Source organism: Dinoponera quadriceps, unplaced genomic scaffold (genome assembly GCF_001313825.1).
Source record: "Dinoponera quadriceps isolate SergipeBrazil2010 unplaced genomic scaffold, ASM131382v1 scaffold3163, whole genome shotgun sequence".
NCBI classification, from domain to species: Eukaryota; Metazoa; Arthropoda; class Insecta; order Hymenoptera; family Formicidae; genus Dinoponera; species Dinoponera quadriceps.
In genome coordinates, this window is record NW_014557189.1 from 17,489 (window position 1) to 37,513 (window position 20,025).

General features: G+C 47.4%; 1 protein-coding gene across 1 annotated transcript in view; it reads left to right on the plus strand.

The window, feature by feature from the left end:
* LOC106748782 overlaps positions 1 to 20,025 on the plus strand; it is a 35,564-nt gene that overhangs the window by 10,389 nt on the left and 5,150 nt on the right. The window lies entirely within an intron of this gene.

Sequence of the window (20,025 nt, forward strand, 5' to 3'; positions counted from 1 at the left end):
GGGTGCACCGCGCCATGAGAGCAAAAATGCGCCCACCGGGTGCAACACGGCGTTACGTCTGACGTATTCGCGTATATACGCAACCGCATTAATTGCACCGTGCGCCTCGTAGCTCGGCCTTTACATTAATCAACTACTACCCTACGCGCCGAATTGCTCTCTTTACGTGTGTGTGCGCCGTTGTGCACGCATTGGTGCGTGCGTGCGACCGTTCGCACGAATCTCGACGGACCTTTTCTCTTTTCCTTTTTGCCTCGGAGCGCCCTTTCAGGAAGCGCATGCGAGCGCTGCACGTCGCGAACACTTTTGCGTAACAAGGATCACCGCGCAGCACACTGTTTTTTACGACCGAAGTCAAGCGAGCTGACACGCGCAGACACGTAACATGTGCCACTCTACCCAGGAAATTTGTAATTTGCCAGCGCAATCGGAGCCGCGAGATATAATTTTCGCTCTCGTTCACCCGTGAGGTAGCTCGGTGCGAAATTAAAGAAGAAAAGTATCGCAAGTTCACCCGTGGTTAATCGAAGAATTCTAAACGGGAATCACGCTAAACACTTGTATCCTCCCACGCCGAGGGAAAAACAATTGGACCGATAAAATCGGCGGTCACCCTCGTTGAAAAAAATATCGGGTCCGTTGGATAAATTTGCGTTGCGTTCATATAGTTGCTGACCTGATCGCAATCGACGAATCAGTATCGATAACTCGTTACAACAATTACGCAATTTGTCCAATGGACCGAACGTTGTGCTTGAACAAATCTGGCTAGATTAAGCAAAATTTCGTTAGTTCTATTACTTTTTCCTTCAGTGCACAATAATTAAAAATGATCTATCGTTACAACAGCCTAGATTAGATTTTTATTGGCCGGCCTATCTTTCCTTCGGTGACTTAAACGGTATTTTACGTAAGGGTCGATCTTATATACCGATGATATGTGTTCATCATTTTCGATTGTTCTCAGACAGTACCGCCCCGAAATGTTCTCCGATCCGCGGTGTAAATTAACGCGTTGTGAACACGGGGGAGGCGAGGGATGATTTTTCGCCGTAGATTCCTTTCGTGTTACCGCCGTACTATATTTGAGGGCTTGCGTAGGGCAGCAGCTATTTGAAACTAAGACCGCGGAATTTCCTTCCCCTGTTCCGCCCCTTTCGCGCGCGCGCGCCAAAAATTCCTGTCAAAGGTGCGCCGAGCAATTTCGAGGGTAAAAGCGGATTCGGATGTCGGGGGAGGAGGGATGCGGGAGTCATCGCCTTTCGTCTATATATTTTTAGCGTCGCGGTCAACATTCTCTCCCTCTCTCTCTTTTCTCTGCCGCGTTGTGTTGCGCCCTCCGCGTTACTCTGGCCATTATTCTCTTTCGCTTTCCTCTCGGTCTTCGTCCTCCCTTTTTGCGCGCCGACGGGCGCAGCAGCTGCCGCGCGTGGAATCGCGCCCGTTCGCGTGCATTTTAATTGCCCACGTCACCGTGCTATTTCAAGGTAAAACGCTCGCGCGAAAACGCCCATAGCGGCGATAGCGCCGTATGATTAACCGCGGGCCCGAAACCGGCGCCAGCGTAACGCGACGCAACCGACACGTCGTCGCGACGTCTTGCCGCGGACTGAGTCATGGATCATCGGCGATGGAGGCTTGCAAGGAGACTTTTTCTCTTTGCCAGTGTACACGGGAAAAACAGACTCGATTCCTACAGTCGAGATTTGCTTACATATAAGAAGCCATGAGTCTTAGATCGACGCTAAATTTCTTCCCGTCTATCATGCTGCTTCCAGTCGATATTTAAGACCTATCACTCGATCCTTTATTTCTATATCTTGTTATATGCGCGCCGAAATCCTACCTCAATTAATTTCGCTCGATTAATGTTACCATGTGAGAAATGCAAGACGTGTTATGCTTTGTGGGAAGATTTAATCTCACCGAATGAAGTCGTACAAAAGCGCGCCGCACCGTGGAAACAACGACTTCATCCGCGGTGTGAGTTATCATTTACCTCGGCGTCCCTCCGTATTTATGCACCGCGTAATGGATGGTCACTCGCTTGCGTAAACACACTGGAGGAGAACAAGTACCGCTTGGGACTTATTAAAATTCATGTTCAATTTGCTCGACTGGTGGAATTGCATAATATACGGGTATCAGCTAGGTATGCCGGTTATCCTTCGAAACAATCTCCTCGGTCGCGCGCGCCGGCACGGCCTTTCGCTTTCGTTCGCGCAGATGGAACAGCCGAAGAAAACCCGAAGTCGATTTTGCGTCTAATTAATGAGACGGATCCGCGCGCGCGGTATTTCTATTACACATTCATTCGCCCGCCGCGATAAATATAGCGTCCCGCTGGAAATGACGAGCCCCGAAGAAGACGTTTATGAGTAATACCGCGCGCTGTACCTAATTATTCGCAGATGCCCGAAGCACGAATACCTTTGTTGCTCGCGAGGAGGAACTTGCCGCTCCGTTCTCGCGCTGATTCTTTAACGCGATCTTCGCGCGCTGAGCGAAGAAACAATGTGCATTTCTTTTCTTTTTTTCCACAGTATCTGGCGGGGATCCTGCAAGTTTTTCTTTTTATATAGTTTCACGCCTCAGCGTGTTACGCGACGATGACGAGAAAACGCGAGAAATTTTGATAGACGGAACCACGGTCGCATCCGATCCACGGTGGCATAACACGACGCTTTGTACAAGTTTTCTCTCAAGTGGTGTCTATTTATATTTATGAAATCCAGACAATCGAATCGCGCTCGTGTTCGCATTGCTCAATCGCGCGCGGAGGGATGTGTATGTGTTCTCGCGAAATGTCAAGGCGAAAGAAAAGCGTTGGCGAAAAAGAAGGTCCTACGTGTTCTCGATCGCGTGCCGCGAAGTGGGCGATGTTGTTGCCCGTTGATTATCAGCAGCGCCGCGAAGATAATTAATGCACGAGCGAGCCGGGCGAGTCGAGTGACAGCGAGCGTGTCAAACAGGATGTCTGATATTATAATATGTAGGACAATGGTTGAGAGAGAGAGAGAGAGAGAGAAAGAGATTCGTATCGTCGAGCGGTGCGAGTCGCAGGAATGTATGCGGATAACTTTGTAATAAACGACGACCAAGGAGAGGAGGAGTGTGGCAAATTAGTTCGGTTACACGTTCGATTCGATCCGCGCGAGTAAAAAAAGCGCGCGAACGAGAAGCACGGTTGATCAGAGCGAACATTTGTGGGTTCCTCGACCTCGCGGTGGAAACCTCGCGGCCTTGACGGGTGAAAATCGATTACGCGGCTGGCGTTCTCGAGTAAAAGGGTTCGAGCGAGTGATTGATTGATGGGGTCATAATATTATACGTGCAAAGGGATACACGTGTAAAGAGGGTGAAAATCTTTAATTTGTAAGAAGATGTATGGCGACATCGCCGATTTGGAAGGTGCAATTAATAAGCACGGCTATATTTTATCGAAAGAGAGCTGCGCCCATTGATGGCTCGTCGACAGTGGGTTAGCATAACTCGTATCGTGTAATGGCTCGCACGCGAAGACGTCGGAATATAATTTCATTCAATCTATAAATCTACCACCGTCCGAGCACCCTCTCTTTCTCTCTCTCTCTCTCTCTTCCTCCCTTTTTCTCTCCCCCTCTCCATGTGAGCTACTGCACACAGCGTAATCATTCAGGCACAAATTAGTCGCAGATCGCCGTGAAGCGGCGAGTCGTGCTGTGATCGTATGACACACATAAAGTTATACAAGTCACAAGACTACCGCGGGAAAAGCCCGTGAATGCCGTTAAGATGAAAGCGCTTAAGACGAATGGCGTAATTCATCAACGGTCACTTACTTCATGCCTTCCCGACCACGACGATTTTAGCCGTTTCTCTCGTTGCATCCCGGTATTTAGCACGGTAAAAATATGTTCTCTCTCTTTCTCTTTCTCCCTCTTTCTCTTTCGCGCTCCCGCGTGGACAGTACGAATACTCCCGCCCGGTCCATCAATCATCGCGCGTTTCCCTACGTGCGCGTAGTCTCGCATCTCGTGCACGTTGCATTCTCGTGGCACGGTTGCACACCGTAATAAATGTACCCGCTGTAAGTACACGGCGCGTATTAGCGCGCGCGCGCGAGCTCGTACTTATTTGCGTGACAAAGCGTGATATTCAGATACCAACGTGTTCGCAATATGCCCGGCCGTTAGCTATTATTCGTGTCGCATGGAGCGGCACGTCGGGTTGGGCCCGACGGCGACGACGATGACGACGGCGGACCCGGAGCTTTGAGGCCCCGATATATCGGTATGCCGTAGACGTACGCGAAGGTCTCCCGGAGGCCACGTGACTCGTTTTCGAATATCCCGTTAAAGCCTCGGCACTGGTGGAAAAAAATATATACCGTGGTATAGGGGAAAAGAGCAGGGAGGAGAGAGAGAGAGAGAAAGAGGTGTAATAACGCTGTGCGCAATCAGTCCTTTTCCCTTTCGAAACTAACGTCCATGTGTTTACGATGACATGCACTATTTAGCGTGTCACGGATAGTTTGACGCTTCATGGGAAGAGTTCATCGACCGACCCGAGCGATTTAAAGTACATACGGTTGCTTCTTATTTTTCTTTTTTCTTTTTTTCATTTTAACGTACACCGTTAACCACGTATCGTCAAAGTTGGAGGTACACGTTATAAATAAAGATCCTACGTCATTATGAGGGATATTTCGAGGTACATACTTCGAATTTGAAGGTATATTATCGCCTGGTATCTCCAAATTTGAGGTACATATCTTGAGATGTTCCCCGTAATTACACGGGGTTTTTATTTCAACGTGCACCTCCAACTTCGGCGATACGTGTGGTCTGTTCTTTTTAGCTGAATCAGCTAATTCAAGAAATTCAATATACATTGAATTCACATTGAAAATTCACATATACATTTGAAGCGTATGAAGCGTACGTGCGAGACACTCACGCTTTAGCTCATGCGTAAATTTCTCGAATTAGTGCGGCCGGTTCAACTGAAAGGAGCAGAACCGACGGTTCACGGTATGGATTTGTGTCGAGAGAAAAGACGTTCCAAGATTTAGTCCGGAAGATCGTAGTCACGAATGAATACGATTACGACGCGGTAAATTACATTAAAGTTTGCGAACTTTTGCCGCCGGTCCGGTGAAAACGTAGCAATTTGATGTAAGAGCTGTAACTGCTTCCTGACGACCAGGATAGTTAGCGGACCGAGAGAGCCGTGGCGAACGGCGGGCGCGTGAACGGCGAACGAGCTTTTAATGCAGGATTCGATTCACCCCCGAGGTACCCTTCACCCGCGCGGTTACCACATGCCAATTTGAAGCCGCCGCCGCGGACGTAAAAAATAATCGGCGGTGTACTTGAACTCCGCTTTCGATTCCGAGCGCGCGGAACGGTAATCGCGCGCGTGTAGGACACTCGCGAATTATTATCTATCCGCGGCCGGGAATTTCACGACGGTAGGGTATTATGGGCGCGGTCACTGCGCGGGGTCCTTTTTGCCCCGATGCTCGTTAAACCGAACCCCATCAGGTAGACGGATTACAGGCTGCTTCGCGCTAGACAATTAAGCCGGGGCGAGCTCGACTGTATCCCACGCTCGCGCTCGCTCTATGCGCTCGGTTCTTTCTTTTCCTTTTTTCCCTCCGTCGCGAATCGACGCGCCGGATAAATCGCGCCGTAATGCAACCGTGCGCGCCGATCACTCCGCCCGAGTCACCACATTCGTGAACGATTACATCAGGGACTTATGTACGTAACGTCCAATACGCTCGTCTCTCGTCAACACGTCAGTGTCGAACCTTCGATATCGCGACCGAATCTCGTAAGCGACAGCGGAATAAGATGAGCTGAACCAATTATTAATTCTAAGATTTTGATTCATTTGTACCCTGATTTTTCGCTATTACTTGAACCATATCTGTCGAACGACAAAGTCGATCAAGTTCGATCTGCGTCAAATTGGCCAGGCAGCCCTCGGATGTTTACACGTTGGTAGAAGCCCTAGCGCGGTCGTGATCCGCTCACTACTCGGCCTATAATTACTCAATTAAAGTGAAACGTATAAGGTGTAGCCCTCGACGTAACAAAATTCACCGCCAACTCCGAACGGCAATTTGTAATGATCCTTGCAACCATCGTACTATTATTATTTGATATATCAATTATCAGACACGGTTTTATCAACCATTTGTGTTCTTCAAGCTTAATCCGTTCGAACATCTCTGTTAATCTCCAAGAAGTCAAACGCTATAGATAATCTCGATATTCCTGTTGCGAGAGAAGAGCGAATCATATCGATCATCCGCAAGACACATACATCTTGTGTTCTCCGTATTATTAATGACCACGTGTTACTTCTTACGAATTCTCAGCTACGACGAGATGCGATCGGCGTTCCGCCCGAAAATGATATTCACATTGTTCTTCTCGCGCGCGGAATAACTGGATACGCGTAATCGTGCGTCGGGACCGTCATCTGTCAGTCGTGACATGACCGCGATCTGAATGACAATGCAAAGCGCGGCAGGATATCCATTTAACCGTGGCCGTGACGTGCTGGAATATTCGCGATATCCGACGAGAATCGAATCAGTCGTAGTTTCTGAGGGGGGGGGGGGGNGGATCGATCCTGGCGGAACGTTCGCGCGTGCAAATTTATCGTAACTGATATAACTCTTATCATCGGATCTAACGCGCACGCGGCATGGCCGATCGTGCGGCGTTATTACCTTGTAATAACGCGTACGTGTGTTTGATCGCAACACCATCTCGTTGGCCATGGACGGATAGAATCTTCAGTTTGCACAAGCTATTAAGTGCGCCCAGATTGAGATATTGTTATCTCAATCGGTATCTTTTTTATTTATTTATTTATTTTTTTTAAAGAACGCTCGAACTTGGATTAATATCGCGAGCGGACGTGATCGTATCGGTAAACGCCCCGCTTAGTGCCGCTTAATTTCGATAACTAACGATCAGATGGCAGTGTTTTTCATATGATTTACTTCGAACCGATTGAAAAAATGACCGTTTGTAGTGATAATTGCGCAGTGAAAAAACGCGTTTCTCAGTTAATCACTCTCAATTTTTATCAACGTATCGACACCGACTGTTAATCGTTGTCGCGATGGAATAACGTGAACACACCTCGCGATCAATCCCGCGAATTTCATCGGCTCTCTCCGCGTTTCCTTCGTTACCTCCCACAGTGTCGGGGAATCTCGGCTGTGAAGAATTCACGGTCGCGCGGTATATGCGTCACTGAGGATGTGCGTAACATCGTCGACTTATTAGAGCGAGCGAGCGAGCGAGCATCCGTAGACCCCACAGTTTGAAACCTTTTAAGCCGAGAAAAATAAACGCTTTACGACCTAAGAATAAGCGAGCGGTGAGTAGGACGTTCCAGTCGTACGTAACCAAGACTGGAACGCGCGGAGTCAATGTTTCACGGCTTGGAGGAGGTCTTTGTCGGAGGAAGGGGGAAGGGGGGGGGGAGGGGCNGGGAGGGGCGATGAGTGACATTGTGTTAATCCTGGAATATTGGAGTGAGTCTTACATGAGAAAACGAAAATCGTGTTCTTTCACTGGATGGTGTAACGGAAGGAGGTTGTGCAATTAATAGACGTCGAAGTCGGTGCAGTTTTGTTTCCCTCTTGAAAAGGTTTGGCAGTGCGACGAATGATTAATCGTAGGGGATAACGTTGTGCCACGAGATACGCAATGATCGTTATTAGTGCTGCCTTGCATTCCGCCATATTACGTCATTGGTCGCATTGGCTGCGGTTACCAGCGCCTTTTTTAGACGCAAACGCAGTATTTCCACCAGCATCGATAATTTCTAAGACCGACGTATAATGGTTTACTCACAGTGGCGGAATTGAGCAATCGCCGGAAAATCTGGCCGAAGGTATGGCGAAATGTGGCGAACACTTCTCTTCGCCAATTGGTCGGAGAAGGGACGCGAAAATGCAACGAATAGTTTAATATTGGGCAATGATACTATTCGAGTAATGATACTGATACTCGCACTGAGTGTTAACTCTTATCGGACGCTAGCTTTTTATGCGTGATTCTCACTAGGTTGTAGCTGGTTTCGGTAAATATGCGAACTTGTCACGTGAGAGGTGACTTACGACCGATAACGGTTAATTGCCGTGAGCATTTTTGCACGGAGGCAATTTCGCAGAGATTCCGAAGAGATAAATGAGCGAGTGTAGAAATTGACACGGGAAATTGGAAATTGAATGGCTCGCGATAACGTAGTGGACCAATTTATATTTTATTCCCTTAAAAAACAAAACACTCTCAGAGCGGTTAGTTTTTATCGTACATTTGTTTCGAATCGTTACCACCAGGTGCGATTATAATTGGCAGCCGTACAAGTCGATGAAACTAGAGCGCATATGCCATAGATTAATTTCCATATTATGTTTTTTCATCAACGCAATGACTGCTACGTTCGCGGGTATTTCATGCTTTTACCTTCGAACCACTGGGGCGGGTAACATTGAATTAAACCCCGTAGGAAGGGAGAGGGACGCTTGTATATAGAACGAACTACAAAGCGGTAATTATACCTTGCTCGTATGTATTCTCTTATAATTACCCGAATTACATTCGGCTCAATGGTTACTACCGGTCGCTTTCTCTCGTTACACGGTTCAAATTCGACGGTTCTCCGGGGAACAGTGCGCGAACTTTCATAAGTTGCAATTTACGATACTTTTTTCCTTATCATGCAGCACTCGCAATTACTCTTCACGAGTATTAAGAAGTAATCGAGAATATGAATAAATCAAGGTCTCTTTAGAACACCGTCGGCTCTCATTACGACGTAAGTACGCCCGATGTACGATATATATATATAAAAAAAAAAGAAGTTAGGATTTTATCGTAACAGTTAACTCCAAATAAAGCATGTCCGTAAGCGCACCGTGCGAGATTTACGGTGCTATAATAATCGAAGAGGCGGTTTATGAAAACTATTTACGGCCGTTCACCCTAATCGCCTCTCAGCGGTGTTATGCGCGTGTATGATCTATCGACTGCAGCTCTCGCTTTTCGTTCTGCGCAGGAATCATCTGGCAGCTGTAAACTTTCGCGCTAAACGCGCAGGCACCGTCAAGGTTTTCGACGGGCCAACGTACTCCCTACAAGCGCCGCGAACGACAGATGCAAGGCTCTTTTATGTCCCACTGTGTGCCACAGTGCGCTCTGTGGCAATGTTTGTTTCGTCATGAATGCCGAGCATTTCCCGGGCTGTTAGAACAGCATGCCACGTAGTCGCGGCGGATATCCCGAATAAAGCACAACACTCGATAAAGCCAATCCACTTTGAGCTACTTAACTATGCGAGTTAACCAGAACAAATGCTTATACTTCTGCCGGTAGTAAAACACATGATTTTTGTTTCGGCACAATTTCGAAAGCGATAAATATCAGTGGCATCGCACAGCATCCAAATATTCATTTACTACCTGGGTACCTGCTTATCGTGAAAATTACCCGGTCACTTAAGCACCTAATCTAGTAATTAACGCACATATCTTACAGAAACTGAGAGAGAAAGAAAAACAGTTTTAGTGAAATCTGTGCCATGAAAATCGAAATCTTGCTGTGAAAATCAATAACAGATGGTGTCCGATTATTTCGAGTGATACTCGAGTACTCGGGTAGCTCTCAGAAATTTAGCTACCCGGGTACGGAAACCTATTTAGTTTGCTGCACTAATAGACGCGAAAGAAATTTTAGCGTTGCAAACAGGGATGTGTTTCGTACTGTTGAATATATATTTGTTAGTTGAGGTATTAAATTTGATCGAAACCTGTGTTTCGCAATGTATCTTTGTACATTCGCGTCGCATTCCTCGATAACGCTTTTTACGTCCCGATAGCACTCGGATCAACCGCGAAGGTCAAGCATTTGTGTGCAGTGTTGCGGCCGCCACTGCGTGTAAGAAGTTCGTAAAGATGCTCGACTGAAAAACGACACCCCGTGCGCGCGTGTGTGTTGCGCATAAATAACGCGTCGCGGCTCAGGGGTCGAGAATCGAGTGTGTAACCACTGAGGGTGCGTCCTCATCTCCTTCCTGCGTCCCGTCCGCTTCCACCGATCATAAATCACTCTTTATATACGTTTCAGCGCAAGATCGTGCTCTCGTAAAATCATTCTTCCCGCCGCGTGGTTATCCGCGACGGAAAAAATGTGACCGCGAGTGCGGTTGCAGCCTAACACTTCTCACGATCCTCGTCTCTCAGTACGCGGCGTAAAATTTCGTTATAAAGTGCAACTGTAAATGTTAGAGCGACCGGCGAGATCAGACGTAATCACTTCCGCCCGCGGTTCGCGCAATTAGAGTCTCCTATTTGTCATAGTTACGTGAAATCGTTATTTCTCACGTATTTTGTCATTTATTTCGCAATCACGTGTCTCAATTTATTCGAGCGTCACCGATACCGGGTAGATTTTTTCACGAAAAAAAATTGCCGTTTCAGGGTTAAATTCTTACATAATATTTGTGTCACTTTTCAACGTATTCATCTTGTGTTAAATTAAGACAAAAATTCGTGCGGACCGTTTGGGGCGTGTGAAATGTGTTAAATTTAACGCGATATATTACCATGTAGGATCGGCGGACGCGCGATTGTGTTACGTGAAATTCATTTTTCCGATCGTGTTACGATTGCGGGTGTGAAGCGTGCCGCGTAAAATGCAAGGGCGGGTCTAGCCGGAGATCATGTCGTGTGTCGCAAAACCACATCTCGGGAACTGACCTTCCCACGAGCGATTTAGAACTGCGGTTTCGCGCGCGCAACCGTGATTGCGCCCGTATCGGCAATAAGGATCACGGGCGATCGATAAAGCGCGTCATAAAAATCATCGAGCGGGAAATCTCGGGAGAAGCGCGCAAATCGATGTACATATCTGCTCGATCGGCCGTGCTCGCCGAGGTCGTCGACCTCGATCCGATTCGGTTCGATCTTTTCCCATACTTTATAGTTCTCCGTGCGTGTCTTCCTGGCGATGAAAACGGCCCGCGGGAACTCCCGGGTACCAGCATGGTGAAGTGGTGATCTCTCTCTCTCTCTGAGAACGAGACACGGTACCGTAAAACACGACATGGCGCTCGGTGATAGTCACGAGAATCGAAAAGTACACGTTACCTCGACGTTACCGGACTTTCGAATTAATTTGCACCGGGCGCGACGGTCAATTTTGACACAGCTTTCAAGCTGAGGAAATCGTTTGCAATTCGTTTCACCTACTTCTAGCGTCGACTCTTTTTTCCTCGCAACACAGTCAGGAAACTAACGGTTTTTTTCCCCGTTAATACGCTTTCGATGATTTAGACGATTAATGCTTGACCCTTAGCCGAAGGTAGCGCCGTAATTTCGCGGCGAATTACTTGACGAAAAGTACGACTCGACGCTCGCTTTGCTGAAATTACTGCGCCGGTGCACACTCGCCACTCGGTGAACCCTGATGAAGAGTAAAAGCCGAGGGCTCATTTAACACGGTCCCTCAGCCTAATGACTCCGTCCTACGACGAAGGACGCGCGGGTTCGTTCGCGTTTCCCGCCGACGGCCGCGCTGAAAGAGCCGCGCGCGCGTATCCCCTCGGACGCGATATTTTTTCCGTGATGAAACTGCGAGCTTCGTTAAAGTTTCTTCGGTCCTGTTGCCGTAAAAGGTCTCCCTCTGTTTCTTCCCCTCTCCCCCCCCCCCTATCTCCCCCTCCGTCGGGCGCAGGAGGTGAAGTCTCGCGGCGATTAAAGCGAGCGAGCAGGCGAGCGGTCGCGCGCCGACGGGAACGACATCGAAATAGAGAGAGAGTTCGCGTGGCGACGAACGCGCGGGACGACTGGCGGAGAGGTATGACCTTTGCCGGCGCGGAATGCAATATCGCGAGACACTCGCTCGCGGCCGCACGGCGATTATCGATTTCACGTGCGCGGCCAGGTACCAGTTTTCATCGCGAATCAGCCTGCATTTCTGCGGCTAATCGCACGCGCTCGAAAAGGTAGGAAGAGGAGAAGTGAAAGTGAACGCGGAGAGCGGGAGGGAAAGCAATGAAGGTACTCTTGAACCCCGCGATAATGCGGCCCGGGACGCCTTGACCGATTCGCGATTTGTATACGCTTTTCGCCGCTTACACGGAACGGGACCGGAAATTCGGCTGATGGCGTCTTCCCGGATGATTTTGGCGAGAAATATTCTTCATGCCACTGAGAGACTTCATCACGTGCGATAACGCGTTTCGCACATTTCATATCTCTTCATCATATTTCTCACCGGGGAAATAATCATCTCCGTTGAATAAGTATCGCGGACGTTTATCGAGGTCGTAGTAGCAGAAGGATATCTTACATTATGCACCACGTGATTCTCTCGTTTCAAAGAAAGCTCGCCGGGATGTTGCGAAGAAATGCTCCGCGCGGATCAATGCGGCGTATCTTCCTTACTTGAAGCATCGTTTTATCAATCCACCGATGCAACTCTCCCCCCGTCTTTCCTCCCGTGAACCGTGTCAATTAATGCACCGCGACCGTTCACTTCTGTGTGCGTGCGCTCAAGACTGGTTATTTCGTTTCCCTTTTACCGGTGGGGGAAAACGCTTGTATTATTATATCACTCGGCACACGTTTCTCGCAACCTACAATTTTCTCCGTGGGCGCGAGACTTTCAACGTCGTCAATCAATCGCGGCACAATCGGAGGGAGGATAAATTTAATGCCTCGGATGCAAGGTCAACGATATCAGTATCGTGCCTGTGATTATCCCGTTTGCGAAGCAGCGCGATTTGCTTTTATAGTTTCGCTTATAAAGATAGCGAGCGAGACTCTGCGCGTAACAATTCGTAAATATTAATCAACGATATCGGCAGAGAGAGAGAGAGAGAAAGAGAGAGAGAGAGACTATCGCGCATGCTCTTTCAATTAGACGGTTGTAACAATAGGAATAACCACGGCGGCGAACACCAACAATTAGCATACCCGGAGATGCAATTATAAATCTTCGTGTGGGCAAGTATCGGTACCGTCTGCTCTGTCACTTCATGAATATTCAACGAGTCTCTTGACTCCGGCCTCATACCGAGGATCGTTTATTTGACTTATCTGTCCCGGTCATAAATCGAGTCCAATGGGACAAAGCGAGTACCCCGTCTGCTGTCCGTCCGTGCATCCTCGCGAGTAAGATGATGCACCTCTGACTGCGCCGTAACGTTTCGCGTAACTCTGCCGCTGCGGCATTGCAGTAGGACTGCAGTAGGAGAAAGTACCAGTGACAGGTGATTTGTTGCCGGTATCGCATCCGTCGCCTCGAATACAAAGAACGAAATCTCGCCGGCTATCCGGATTGAAAATCCCCGTAGTCGTGCCAACGTGCATCGCTGTTCCGAATTTGCATCCGGAATTGAATCGCGAGTTTGCGCGCGCGCGCGCGCGGAAAGGGAAGTCGTAAACAGAACTTTCGAGAAGCTGTTCGATCTAGGCATATGCGCGCCTTCCCTCGGGAGGATTCTCAGTGATTTATCGCGACGAAAGAACCGGCCGTAAATATCCAATATCGCGCGAAGTACAGACGAGTTACGCCTGCGATTTATAAATCCGCGGTATTCGCGATTTCATGGCTCTCCCGGCCGAACATAAACCTTCCTTTCCAGCATCTCTGCGTAGAAAAGATTCGATAAAATTCTTTTAATTGAGACAAATTTGTCTCTTGGGATAGAATGACCGAACGCATGTTTGATTCAACAAACAGGATTGTTTGGCTTCTCGAACAATAAATATCTCTACGTTAAATCACATGTTTCCTTTTTTCTGGTATTTTCATCCAAACATTATAATGATCGTCACCAAGCTATAAATTATTTGAAATAGGTAACGCTAAGGTAGAAAAATACTAGAGAATTTCTTTGTTTCAGTGGAACGATATATAAACCAAATATTATTTCCTCCGAATAATACCGTTCCTTCTACCAAAACAATGGTTTACTCTAATGATGTTTTCGTTCGAACAAAATGATATTTGATATTAAATTATGTTGCTTATATTAAGCAAACATGTATATGCTCAATCCAAAGAAACTTTTTTCTTCGTGCGTGAAAAAAGAAAAGGAGAAGGATTATCCGGTAATATAGCGATTTGATCCTACGGTTTTCTTCGATAACATCGACGATTATTGGAAGCAAAAATCTTTACGGCGCCTTTCGCTTCGCACTGAATCCCAAGTCGTTCTCCGCCACTCCGATCGCCCATTTCCTACGATTATCAGCGTAGAAACTGCTTCCTCCGTGTTCGACCGCGACTAACGCACGATCGTCGGCAGGAAAAGAACCGACATCGGCTCGTCCTCTTTCACCTGTCACACATACACGTATCTCCTCGCGGATGCGCGAAGAAAGTTACGCGGTTGATAACGCCTACGATGACACCGCGTCGTGTCGAGCACGACGGATTCGCTGTCGCCGGATCGCCCGCGCAACTGGACGCAACTTTCTTGTCGCGACATTCCGCCTTGGTCAAGAACCTGTTGCTGATGAGGAACCGATGTACGGCGATCGGTTTAGCCGTCGTAGCAAATAGGAAAGTCCCCGACGGTTATTTGCGATCTCGCGTAGAGCCGGTCGGACGAGGGAAAACCGTTCGGCGGTCGACCGATCGTCATCGTCGTCATCGTCGAGGCCGTGCCTTCGCGTTTTCTAATGGCGTCGTCTTGTCGTACGTCGAACAGTCGGGAAAATGTTGCCGATACCGGTCGAACAACCCAGTATAAGTCGTGACCGAGAGATATATGTTCGACATGACGGGCCGCCCATGGCTCGCGATAGCGAGTGATTACTTTAACGGTTAATTAACGTTGTTTAATGGAGCACGTAAACCGCCCGGCGGGGCGGCAGAAAGATTGAGGTTGGCCGTCGCGGTGCGCGATAACAATCGAATGATGCTCCGCGTCCACGTGTCTTACGTCATTTTTATTTCTCGCCGTGCAGAATCGATGCGCGAGTTAGCGGTCGGATCAACGAAGGTCACGGTAATTTAGACCGACACAGTCGATTCATTCGCGACGTTCATTGGCGTCACGGATGGTGAGTTGTCTCCGCTAGGAATCGCCTTAATTCGTGCAATTTGTACACTTTGTCGCACACACGCGACGTTCCTATCCGAATGGCTGGAAACGCTCTCCCATTTCATCCTTAAATACACCGAGAGAAAAATATCTACAAATAAGAAATATCTATTCGGCGGATATTAATAATACACACACTTACTCATATAAATATATATGTACAGTTTTGAAGACTCGAAAAACAAAAAAAAACCGGTTTTATTCCATTTTTCCGCGGATTCTCTCGGTTTCCTTCCCAAGGGTGGACGAATTCGTTTGATAAAATTCAAGAAAATATTCTTCATTTTTTAGATATCTTTTCTTTCAGCGCGTGCGCACTCGACCTACATGCGTAACGTTACGCTTGGAACATATGATCGTGCCGTTATCGTTCACGCAGCCGTAAGTTTGCAAACAGATCGAATGCTTTGCGCCGGGGACAAATAACTCGCGAATAATGCGCTCGAATCACAAAGAGGAGCTCAACTTGTTAGCATACCATCGCGGCATTGAATATGACACACGCTCGGTCGATTACGTCTAACCTTATAAGACGAACATGACCGAACAAAATGTGAGTCATTGTGCACTCGCAGTGCCGCTCATCTATAATTAATTACGCCGCTGGATATCGAGTATTCCCTCCGCGCTTTCATCATCCGCTCTTCCTTCTCGTTATTTCTTTTTTTTTTCGCAATTTGCCCGCGTTTGCTCGCACCGCTGCGCCAACCGCTGAAATCCACGATTGCACAGGCAAGCGGTGTTACTGAATCGCAAAGTGCGCGATTATTTCGAACCGTCGATCGTGAAGACGCGGTTCGTCGCGCGCGCGCGCGCGCTCGCTCGCTTGCGAAAGATTCCGGCAGGGGAGCGTGTTAATTAAGCACTCTCGTGACTCCCGCATTCGAAGAGATATGTCGCACGATTGATCCTTCCGAGTGTAACCTCCGCCTGCGAATAGGACTTTCCATCCTCGGTAGGTATGCGACGTCGCTCGTGTGCTGCCATAATTAGAAAGTATAATCAGCGCTGCACATTCGACGCTGTTGCTGGGGCTTTGTCCGCACGCGCTATGCTTCCTTGATATTAATTGACAATTTATTATGATAATCAGCGACATGTGTCAATTAATGAGCGCATACACACACACACACACACATACATGTGTGCACAGGGAAGGCAACAGATATCTCAGCGATATCAGCGAGGTCGGTCACGTTTTAGTTAATCTGGTTTCACGCTCGAATAATTATGCTCCGTGAGGCACCTTTCTACATTCCGTCGTAATATCATACCGCAATCTTCTATTACAGTTCTTTTATCTTTTAATTCCGTGTCGTAATAATCGTCCGTGCGAATGTGCGAAACAATTTTAGCGTAACGCTCTTTTAATTTTTAACGAACCTCCTCCCGTGGTGATTTTTAAATCGTTTAAACGGATTTATCCGTAACTCATCGCGCTTTGTTATTACGTTCGTATTGTATTTCGTTATTTCTACGTGTGCTCGCGTATAAATTGTATCGCGTTTATACATATTATATAATTTCGCCGGAAGCAGTTGTTATACAATTTAAACGACCGTGTCAAACGTGAAGTTTCAAAGCACATGTATGTATCGCGTGCTTTGCAGTATTTCACGCTATTTGCTCGATGGTTTTTTAGATAAATTACAAACGCGCGCAATTAATCCCTAAACCTCCTTTGAGCAATCCTGAACTGGCGAAATATACAATGCGGTACTTCATATGATACTTATATCTACAGCGAGGATATTTCAAATACAAATGGTACAGGCTACGTTAATTATTTATTATTTACATTAATTATCCATTCGTTTAACACGTTGGGCTCTCCATTCAGATTGCACAACGTTTTTTCACGTCATCTCCTCCCTTCATGTAATAATGATTTTTGTAGTCTTATAAATATTATAAGATATATCCTACAAAGAGACATAATAAAATGAGAGACATAACAAAAATGTAACAAATACGGCGATCGTGGATTATCGGCGGCCTACGCGGCGTGAATGGGAAATCACGCGAAATTGGCGCAGTACTCAACGTATTAATAATGTCCTCTTGTTAAGATTAATATTACGCATCATTTCATAGCACGTAATTCCTTATTTCGACTTGATTTAAACGATCAAAATGCACGACCTCCGCGCTACCGGAAGCTAAAACCAAAATAAGCGACGGTCCACATCGCGATGGTTAATCAGCATGTCGGGAAAAGAGGTGGCAGTACAATTTTACAGCTTTTTTATTTTCTTTAAGTAAATTTCTAGAAGATACACGTAGCAAAAGGTAAATTTTAATGCATTCGTGTATACTTTCACGGTGATGTAGGATTCGCACCGGTCTAGATATGTGCGTCAATGAGGGCGCGACAATGAATTAGCACATCGTTGGCAGACTTTCGTAGGAATGCGGGTTGGTTTACTCGTGAAAACAATTAACGATAACGCGAGAGGCACGCGAGGCAAACAACTGAGGCGGCGAAAACGGGCGATGTTCAGCATTGCGGATCACTTCGGATGCCGACCGGCGCGAGACGCGAGATCGCCGCTGGGTATATCAAGTTTAATAATCATCCCCCTATGCACGCGGCCGTCCATCCAGCGTAAGAGGGTCGCACGCCTACTCGTGCGGATTACATCTCTCGCGTCGAGAGACGGGCCCTCTGATTAAACGATTCGAGGCGAAAGAAAGGAGACGCATTACGGACCCTCGGAGCAATATTTCACGTGTTCTACAAACCACTTATGATATCGGGAGGGCGAACCGGCAAATCGATCCGTTTCGACAGAAGATTCAATATTTCGATTGGTGCTGCACGGGCACTGCGGCGCGCACGGGGGATTCAGAAATATTGTCGACGCCGCGCGGTTCCTGCGCGAATGTTGATTTACGATTTTAATCGGCGATCACCTCGCAGAATCCAGTTTGCAGCAACGGCGCTCTCGTAATTGCGTTGCACGGACAGCCCACGTCGATCGTATGCCAATTTTATATCAGTGACTTCAGCCGCGCCGAGGGGCGGCGTGGAATTTATATCTCAAGTGTGCGTCGCTGAAAACACCGACGCTCTTCTCTCTCTCTTTCGCTTTTCTCTCTCGCGAGAACGCATGTCGCCGCATGATGATAAATCAAAATAAAGGTTGAAGATATCAAATTATATATACTCGACCGTGAATTTAGTCATTATGTTCTATCATGAGTATATATATTGAGTGTGATTACACGCGCTAATAAATGCGAAGTCACTTTACCGCACTATTATATCCAAGGAATTTTTAATTGCATATCAATAAAGCCGTTTTATCGATTATGCTTTCAAATTATACTACTTCGCGTTACGGCGATAAATCAAAGACAAATTCTACCGCGTTATTGGCGATAAATAAAAAGAAATTTAATCGCTTCGCGTTATAGTAAAATATGATAATTTAACTGGAGGATATTCGTTTCCCTCTAAATGGATCAGCGCGAGATTATATCGATACGCGTAAGTAATAACGCCTGCGTGCTGCTCAATACCCCAGAGTGCCATTAGCGTAATAATGCCTCGTGTCATGCATTTCCCTCACGTGTCTCGTGCTTCAACCGTGAGGAGAGGAGAAAAATAGTTCTGTCACTTCGAGATTCTTGAGGGAACCAGTCACGCGCACGTGAGTCGAGCGGACGCGTAAGGGTGAACGAAGAATATCTCGCCGAAGCGTGCCGCATTCGCGATCGATCGAGAGAGCCGGTCGTAAAAAAGCAAACACAGGCATCCCGCGTAATTATATTTCCCAAGAATGCAATTTGATACGCGAATTTATGGGGCACATATAATGTGAAAATTTATCGCCGGTCTAGCGAGTAATATCTGGTCGCCTGAAAGAATTAACGCGCATCTCTCTGTCTCGCCAGGTATCAATGTATGCATTTATCATTCTTAATGAACCCATTTCTTTCGCCGAGTGATGTGAAAAAATCAATTAGCAAAAATGCGTCCCCAAGCAAGAGGCGGGCAGACGCATTCGTCTCTCCTTCGTCTATACAGACGTTATTATTATTTGAATAGGATCGCGAAGTGACTGAGACTGCTCTTGGAAAACGCATAAAGACGTAATAAAGCGACGCACGCATAGTCGCCTTTAATCGCTTTAACGCTCGCAATTTCCGCAGCTTACCAGTCGCAGATACGATTACCGTTTAATGGATTGCGATAAAATGTAACGCGGCCTCTCGAATAGCCTCGCGTCACTCCTCCGAGCGAGTCATTCATATGCAAACCGCACGTATTTCTCTTCGGCGCGCTCACGACGTCAGCGTGGTAACGCGCGTCTAAAGCGGCGGTTACGCATCCGTACACTTTCTACTTACGATATTAAAGTGTCTCGCAACGCCGCGGGAGACGCGATACGCTTTATCGGGGATGCAACATGACGCGTATCCTGCGTCAGCCGAAACAGTGCGCGTGTTACGTGTAAAATACTTTTCCCTTCCTTTCTCTCTCTCTCTCTCTCTGTTCTCCCCCTTCCCCCCGTCGAACGTCCAATTTTATCCCGCGCGTCCTCGATCGCATATTAATCGCGCCATTACGTGTACCTAATAAGTAAACCGCCCGGAGAAATCCCTCTCGGTCGCGGACGACTTATCGTGGACGCGTTACGTCGTCGATATTAACGCGTAACCGTGCGTGGAACGGAATGGATCGCGATTCCTATCCGCGCGGCCCTCCGTCGATCGCGCGCTATTATATCTCGGCCGATCGTGGGACGCAAAAGAGAGAGAGAGAGAGAGAGAGTGTCTTTCGTCACGGGCACTCGATCGGAGCGCGTGTTCCAGGATGTAGCCGAGCCGTGTCTAAGTGGATTTCACGCTTCCACGAATGCGAGTACGTGTATCATCGCGTCGGGATATAATACC